Source organism: Agelaius phoeniceus, chromosome Z (assembly GCF_051311805.1).
Source record: "Agelaius phoeniceus isolate bAgePho1 chromosome Z, bAgePho1.hap1, whole genome shotgun sequence".
NCBI lineage: Eukaryota > Metazoa > Chordata > Aves > Passeriformes > Icteridae > Agelaius > Agelaius phoeniceus.
In genome coordinates this window covers 95,188,580-95,196,976 of record NC_135303.1, presented here as the reverse complement: position 1 = coordinate 95,196,976, position 8,397 = coordinate 95,188,580, and the positions used below count along the sequence as shown (strand labels likewise).

Here is an 8,397-nt window from a genome sequence, read left to right as displayed (position 1 = left end):
TCCACTCGGCCAGACTCGGCTGTCGTCGGCCACACTCGGCCAGACTCGGCTGTTGTCGGCTCCACTCGGCCACACTCGGCTGTTGTCGGCTCCACTCGGCCACACTCGGCTGTTGTCGGCTCCACTCGGCCACACTCGGCTGTTGTCGGCTCCACTCGGCCACACTCGGCTCTTCAGCCCTACCTGACTCTGCTCCGCGCTGCAATGGCGGCCGCTGGCAGGGCCCCGCTCCCCGGCCTGAGCCCCGGGAGGGGACAGAGCGCTGGGACAGCCGCCTCAGCCCGGCTCACCCTGTCCCTGCCCGCCCCCGCGTCCCCCGGAGCGCGCCCTGCAGCGCAGAACGCGGCCTTTGGGCCAGGAGCGGGGACAATAACCCTCGGCTCGGCAGCAGCGCCGGGAGGCAGCGGGCGGTGCCCTCAGGTGAGCGGCCGGAGGGGAGGGAGCTGGGCCGGGGGCACCGGGGCCGGGGGCACCCACAGGGGGCCGGGGCTGCTTTGGGCGCTGCTGCGTGGGACCCGCTGCGGGTGGCACGGCTCTGTCCCGGGCCTTGCGGCTCTCTGGGATCGTGTGCCGTGGAATGAAGGTGGGGCTCGTCCCAGCTGCGGGAACAGCGTTTTATTGGGTGAGAAACAGAGTTCACTCTCTAGAATTTTTACACGTTTGTTAAGGGATAAAAGGCAGCGCTGGGGTGCTTGGCTGTTTGCCAGGAGCACCCGGTTCCCTTAAACCGTGTTCTCTAGATTCTGTTCCATTGCAGTGGGGTGTGCATATTCATTAGAGTTTATACATATTCCAAGAGTCCTTTTCAGTTTAGATGTTCTTTTGCTTGGTTGGAACCTTCGCGCCATCTTGTGGATTAAACCAATATACTTTATTTCTTCCTGTGGTGCCATCCTGTCTTATTTTCAGTCCCTCGCTATTTGATAACGAGGGTCAGTAAATTTTTCCTTTTTTTTTTCAGTGCTCTGGTTTCTGTTTCTGTTATCTTGTGTTTCAGATAAGATTGTCCCCAGCTGTGGGAAATCACCTCATTATCTGACACCATTTTCTGAGTTCCTTACGTGTAAAAGCATTTGAACATTTCACAGTCTCTATTATAGTCTATTATAGTATTATAGTCTAAACTAGTGTCTGTTACAGTGCTGTTTATGAAAGCTGTGCAGTGCATACACGAACTGACAGATGATCCTTGATCCAGAGCAGTAGTTACAGACTGTCCCCTCTTGGGAGTTTTGTGCTCAATAACACCGTGCCAGAGCTCAGACATAAATGGCAAGGGCAAGAACTGCATTTGTTCTGTTCCATTCTGGGCTGGGCTGAGCTCTGTTTGCCGGGAAGCAGCGGGATGGGTGTCCCTGTGCCCACCCCCCTGGGTCCCAGAGAGAAGCTGCTCCTGTGGCTGCAGCTGAGGGGCACTGGGAAACCTGAACGGTCCTGATGGAAACCGATGCCAAACCGGGTTTGGTTGGGTTTGGGACTTGCCATTTTCGCCTGATCCGTGGGTTTTGCCTTAGGAAACAGGAACTGGGCACCAGGACATTTTGTTAGCCTAGAAGGGAGGAGTTGGTTTGTATTTATTTCCTGAGGCACCTGGATCGATTTGGGTCTCAGTTGGCACCCGAGAGCCTCCTCTGTGTCCTGGGTGGGGTGGTGGCTACCAAAGGGGTAAAAGGTGGAGCAGGAGGGTGGGTGGAGAGGAGAGCAGTGGCTCTGTGGGGATTTGCATCTGGAAAGGGCCCTCAGTTTCCTGGCGGGAGTCCTGGAATCAGAGCTGAGAGTCGCTGAGCAGTGAGGATCGTGCAGCTGCAGCGCTGAGAGTGCAGAGGCTGCAGTGGGCGTTGTCTGCTCGCTCTCCTGATGTCCCATCTCTAATGCTGGGCTGGCACCCAGGCACCTCCCAGGGCTGCACAGCCTCAGGGCAGGGGTGGTTTGTAAATGTTTTAAATGCTGCAGCAGCTCCCTCAGGCTGGATGAGTGTGAGGATATCCAGCTCTGCCTTCGGGCTTGGAGCACGGCAAGGGTGCAGGGCTCACGGTCAGTCTTGTTTAAACACTTGTAATAGCAAAACATTTTAAAGCAGAGACTGTGAGGCAATAACAAAGGCGAGTGTGTGGCAAGGATAGGTCCGAGCTGTCTTTATTAAAGATCCACACTGCTGGATGTTGTGTCAGAGCCCTCTGGGGACAGAAGGTGTCCCCAAGCTTCATGAAGCCCTTGTTTCCTGCTGGCAGGGCAGGGGGTGAGCCCAGCCTCGGGGGCTGTGTGGCTCCTCCTGCCTGGAGCAGGGACAGCCCGTGGGGCTGAGCCCCAGAGGTTCAGTTGCTGGAGCAGGTGGGGATCTCTTTGTGCCTGGGAATTGTCGCTGCTGCGTTCCTGTCCCAGCTGCAGGGTTCCCTCAGAGCCCGTGCCCTGCAGCAGCACTGGGAGCTCCTGGGCTGGGCAGGGAGCAGCTCTGGCCTGGGGCTCTCAGTCCCATCAGTGCCCATGGAAAGCCAGCTGGGTTTGTTCTGCTGCCATCGGCCTCTCTGCTGTGCCAGCCTCGGTGCCAGGGCACAGAGCTGTGGGAAGGCTCCATCCCATCTGTGCCAAGCGCTGCCAGCGCTTCCAGCAGCGCTGCTGGGGCACCAAGGGCTGCCTTTGGAGCCTGGCTGGCACAGAGGGTGACACACTCTGCCCTGCAGCACCCAGCTGCATCCCACAGCTGCACAGTTCAGCCAGCAGGGAGCAGAGTCAGCTCTGGGCCCAAACCAGGTTTTGTCCCCCAGAGAGCCCCTGAGCTTCCTGAGGCAGCACACAGATGTGCCCTGGCCTTTGGGGCTCGTGGTGAGGGCTGCCAGGGGATTGTGATAAGGCTGAGCTGGAGCTTTCTTAGAAAAGCCATCAGCTGTAAGGAGAATCTCTGGCAAACAGGTGGCTGGGGCACTGGCTGGGAGCAGGTCCTGGCCTTTTCTCTTCTTTTCTTTAAGCTGTTCTTAAGAGGAGCCCAAAACTGCAAAATGGAAAGGAAGGGGGCTGTGGGGGTGAAAGTTGCTTTGCATTTTTTGAAGTGTTGCTGTGGATTTTGGTGTGTCAAGTGGCACTACCAAAACAGCACTGGAATAACCAAACTTCAGGACTCTGCGCTTAATTCCTTGAATGTGTTTGTGTGGGTGCAGGAAATGCCAAATCCCAAAGCAATTCCATGTCTGTAACTTCAAGTGCAACATCTTTAAAAGCAAGTGCTCAGTGTGGGCTTTCCATGTGGGTGCAAATGGCCCAAGGCCTTTCTTGTGTCCCAAAAGCAAAAAACCTTTCCCTGGGAGGTTTTGGAGGGGATTCTCTTTGGGATTTCTTGTGGTGCAGCATCCCGGGTGTCCCTTCCTATGTGCCAAATCCAATGGGAAAGGATGGAATGGCTGCCACGTGGGCTCTGGGATAAAAATGGTTCTGTTCAAATGAGGCAGAGAATGCAAGATGAAAAATGAGCATCCTTTCATTGTCTGAAATAGTCAGGAATAAAAGTGCTGGCAAAGGACACGTTTGTGTTTGAATTGGTGTCACCTCTCCTGGGTAAAACCCCATAGTGAGCCAGCAGAGCAGAGCTAGGAGAGCTGGGATCCTTGGACTTCCACAGTGGACTTAATTTTCTTTTCTCCTCTCTTTCAGGGCAGGAAAAATCATCCAACTCCTCCCATGTTTGCCCGAAGCTTTGGTGTTGGAGCAGCCAAAGGCAAGAGGCTTCAGCAGCAGGGCTCTGCGCTGGAGGGCTCTGGTCCTGCCCACGCTGTGGGGTGAGTCAGAGGGACACAGGGCTCCCCTTTTCCTCTCTGCTGGCATGAGCTGCCATGGCAATGCCATTGCTGCCAGCCCAGCCCCAGCTGTGCCTGCTGGAGAAGGGCAGAGGTGCAGAGGCAGTGCCAGAGTTCCCTGGGGCTGCTGGAGCTGTGGTGCTGGCTGTGCCCTGAGGGCAGCTTGGGCATTGTCTGTGCAGCCCAGGGCTGCTCTGGGCCTTCCTTGGGGAGCTCTCAGTGCATGCCCAGCTCTGCCAGGGCTGGCAGCCGCTGCAGGGCTGGGTGACAGCCTCTGCTGGGGCTGGGGGCAGGCACGGCCCTGGCACAGGGGCAGGGGCAGGGCTGGCAGCATTTGGGAGCCGTGGGAGCAGAGTGAGGGGTGGTGCTGGGCACAGGGGTCAGCCTGTGCTCGTGTCAGCACAGCCCTGCAGGGCCCTGGCATCTGGGAGCAGCTCCAGCTCTCCTGGGGCCCAGGGATGGGCTCTGAGGGACTGGCTTTGCCTGTGCCTTTCCAGGGCAGCAGGAACAAGGGCAATGTGGTGCCAGAGCTGGGGCCCATCAGGCTGTATTTCCCTCTGGGAAAGCAGAACAGACTCTGGGCTGAGCTGAGTTTCCTGCAAGGGCTCAGAATCCAGGGAAAAGGGAGTTCAGGAATTGCATCTGCTGCTGGGAACATTGCCTTAGGCTTGCTCAGTTTGTGTCTGTGAGCAGTGGGCTCTGGGCTGGAGAGGAGCTGTTGGCAGCAAAAGATGGAGTCCATGCTCTGCAGGGATGTGCAGGGAAGGACTGAGTGGGAGGGAAGGGCAGTATTTAGAAATGAGATCAGCATTTCTCCCAGAATTGGGCTGCAGCAGTGATGGGGGTGGTTGGCTTTGCTCTGGGCCTTGTTATTCCTTGTGCAATTTGCAAATTCTGCTGCATGATTTCCTGTCCAGTATCTTTCTAACAAAAACTGACAGAAATTGAGGTTTAGGAGTAGAGCTGAGGTCCATTCACTGCACAATCTTGCCAAGGCTGGAGGACTGGGATGATGGCTGCTCTCAGCAAAGGCCACTTCTCAATGCTGTGTCAGATTTGCCTCAGTGCTGGGCAGGAAAGGTGAGGGTTTGGATCAGGAATTGTGCAAACAAGGCCTGGGTGTGGTTGATTTGTTTTGTTTTTCAGTGAGCCAGGGCTGGCACAGGGAATGGTGCAGGTGCTGCTCTGGCACCAGAGCTGCTGCCCTTTGGAGCCATGTTCAAGGTGTGACCATAGAACACTTTGGGGGCTGTTTTCAGCACTCTGGGTTTCAGAACTGCTGTCCCCAGCCCGTTGCCAGCCCTGGGACATCTGCTCTGCTTCCAGGCTGTCCTTGCTGGAGCAGCCTGGTCCCTGCCGTGCCCAAGCCCTGAGACACAGAGGGAGCCCTGTGCCCAGGGGCCTTTGGCACCTTGTCAGGAAGGTGGCAGCAGCCCCGGGAGCAGGCTGGAGGTGAGAACTGGGTGTTGGGAGCTGAGGAGTGCTCATCTGGGCTGGGGGGAAGGGGCAGGAGTTTCCATGCCCCTGGAGCTTTCCTGCTGGCATGGGGCAGCACAGGGAGCAGCATTCATTGTGCCCCTCCCACGGGCAGTGCTGGCCTGGGTGTCTGTGCTGTGCCACCAGAGTGTGGCACTTGGCTGCTGTCACTGCTGTCACTGCCAGCCCAGCTGGGGGCTGTGCCCTCCTGCCAGCCCCAGCCAGGAGCTCCAGGGGTGCCTCTGGGCCCTGCTGGGAGCGTTTGCTGGGAATGTGCCCCATCCCTGGGAGCGTCCCTTTGTCCCTGGGCTGCCAGCCAGAGCTTTGGGCTGCTCAGGCTCAGGCTGGGATTGCCAAAGGCACCGAGAGGGAGCAGCACAGGGAGGGTGCTCAGAGAGGGGCTGGCAGAGCCCAGCTGGCAGGCTGGGCTGGCTGCTGCAGGTGGGGCTGTGTGCACTGCAGGCAGGGAATGTCCCCTTCCCTCAGCAGCCCTGCAGATCCCAAGGGCTCCCAGAGCAGGATTTTATTCCTTACCTCCCTTTGTGGAGATTGATTCTCCACATTGCCATGAGCAATTCTTGGATTTCTCTAGGAGCAAACCTCCCAGCAGAGCCAGATTGCAGTGGAGGCCAGAGCTGTGTTTGGAGCAGGGAGTGCTGAGAGCTGCGTCTGCCTGTGCTGCCCCAGCCTGAGCACAGGCACAGGGAACAGCCTGGGCAAAGGGATTGGGGCAGTGGCTGATGCCCAGGGAGAAGAACACAAACCCACAGCCCTTCAGCCTGACAGTCCCCTCCACCCAGAGCTCAGCACACATCCTCACAGGGAAGCCCAGCAGCTGAAGGGAAAAAAAACCCACAGAAGAAAAAGGTGATTTATTGTGCTGTAAAGTTCTTTCAAGTTGTTATTAAAGCCCAACCAACATTTGCTCTTGCTTTTGGTTGGGTGAATAACGAGCAGTGGGCACAGGTGATGCCATTCATGTGGCTGAAAACCTGGTGTGATCTAGAGGGGATCCAAGAACTGTTTGTGTAGGGCAATGGAATGTGAGGGGATGTCAGGGGCAGTGAGGTGGCATTTTGGAGGGAATTGCTGAGGTCATTGAAGGGAGACGAGCAGACAATTTCCCTGGGAAATCCCAGGCCCCTCGGGCCCACAGCCAGGACTCTCCAGGGCTGAGGGGGCAGCACTGGAGACTCCCTGTGGCCTCCTTCCTTGGCAGCAGCCAGCAGGGAAGGGAGAAGAGGATCCCTGTGGGATGAGACTGCAGAGAGCGAGCAGAGGAGCAGCCTCGGGCTGGAGAAAGGCCAAGGGACCAACACGGTGGCACCAGGGCACCTGTGAGGAACAGAATGGACACTTGGAGGCCACATGGAGGTGAGGAGTGCATGGTTTGGGCAAAATGTCAGTGAATCTCCAGAGAGATAAGGAGGGGATATTTAGGAGGGAAACGCTGAGGTGAGGAGTTCACCCAGCCTGGCACAAGGTGTGTTTGCACAGGCTGGGGCCAGAGGTGGGGGTCAACCCAAAGCCAGCCCTGCTCAGCCTCTAAATCCCAGGATAAGATGTACAGGCTGCCCACTGAGGGATTAAAAATACATAAAACTGAAACCAAGAGCATTAATGAGATTCTTGGGAATCCCATTAACTTGTTGGCAGAGCTCTTGACACAGTTTGGAGCTTTGATGACAAGAATGCATTTCTTTATTTGGATTATTCACTGTGTGGGATAGGGGGTTTGTTTGGATTTTAAGGCCCTCATGGTGGCCCTGACACTGCTCAGGAGCTGGTAGAGAAGCAGAGTCAGAGCTCCTGGCAGGCACAGGGTGTTTTCCCCCATAGTGGATTGTGGAGCAATTGTCTGGGACCCGGATTGTCCCTCTGGGTGATGCCACTTGCTGTGGTTTGTATCATTCCATCCATTTAATTCCCAAAACTTCTCAGCCCAGGGGTTGGAGCTGACAGGGCAGGACAAAGATTGTTCTCTGTGTGGTGCCCAGATTTGGGGTTCCCTGTCAGCTGTGCCAGTTCTGATGAATTCTACCCATAGCCCCAAATTCCCTGCTCCATTCCCGCTGCAGTAACCTCCCAGTGCCCCATGGAGTGTGGGCATTCCCATGCAGAGCTGCTGCCTTGGACAGCAGCTGTGTCAGGAGCCAGCAGAGCTTCCAAGGAAGCTCAGCAGCACAGGGCCAAGGCCAGGGTTCTATTCCATAGAAGTGGCTGTTGAGAACCCTCAGCCCAGTGGTGTCCCTGGGCTCACTGGCCAGAGCTGCCTGGAATGGAGCCCATTTCACCCCCCTGAGCTCCAGGATGGAGAAGATCCAGTGGATGGTTTAGAGCAGGAGAAGGCAGTGGCCAGATGTGCTCCCAGCCTGAGCTGAGGCAGCCCCTGTGCCCAGGGGGGGGACATCTCTCCCTGCAGAAGCTCAGCTCCTTTCAGAGCCTCAGCAGGGGCCTCTACAAATTCTTTTCTCTCAGGAAAGGGATGCACAGCTTTGTCTTCAGCACACCTCCAGTGGCACCTACCTGGGAAAGCTTTCCATCACTTCTGCACTTCCAGCTGGATCCCTGAAAAACTCCGAACTCCATCCCACTGATTTTCAGGTACCTCTGAGGGCTGCTGCCTGGGATTGAACATCTGTGGGGGAAGATGGCCTTGGCTTTGATGCTGCTGATGGCCGATGGCCTCAGGCTGGGGAGGAGGGAAGGGATTTGGGGTGGCTGGGCCACAGCTGGCAGCTGTGTGGGAGCTCTGAGCCAGGAGTTGCTGCTGAGCCCCTCTGCAAAGGGCCCGTGCCTCCATTCCCAGCAATGCCAGCTGCTCCTTGGGGTCCTGCTGGGCTACTGGTGGTCTCTGTCCGGGCTGAAGCATTTCCAGGGGCCTGCTCAGAGCAGCCCCTGGCCCAGGAGCCACGGTGCAAGCACAGCTCCTCCCCTGCAGATGCCAAAGACACGAGGTGCTGCTGCCTTTCAGGAGCTCCTGGCCTCCTCCTGCCCTGCGCTCCCAGCCAGCTGGGACACAGCCAGGGAACACCAAGGAGCATGGCTGGCAGCCAGCAGGAGACACCGAGGCCCCTGGGCCAGAAAAACAGCCCTGGCCTCAGCAGCCAGCATGGTTTGGAGCTGGCAACAC

The 8,397-nt window shown here is 57.1% G+C and overlaps 1 long non-coding RNA gene across 1 annotated transcript; it reads left to right on the top strand.

Moving 5' to 3' along the window:
• Positions 1–373: 373 nt before the first annotated feature.
• On the top strand, positions 374–6,188 carry LOC143691982 (uncharacterized). The gene is made up of 2 exons (XR_013179812.1): positions 374–420; positions 3,646–6,188. It is a non-coding gene; the product is annotated as an uncharacterized LOC143691982 (long non-coding RNA).
• Positions 6,189–8,397: the final 2,209 nt, after the last annotated feature.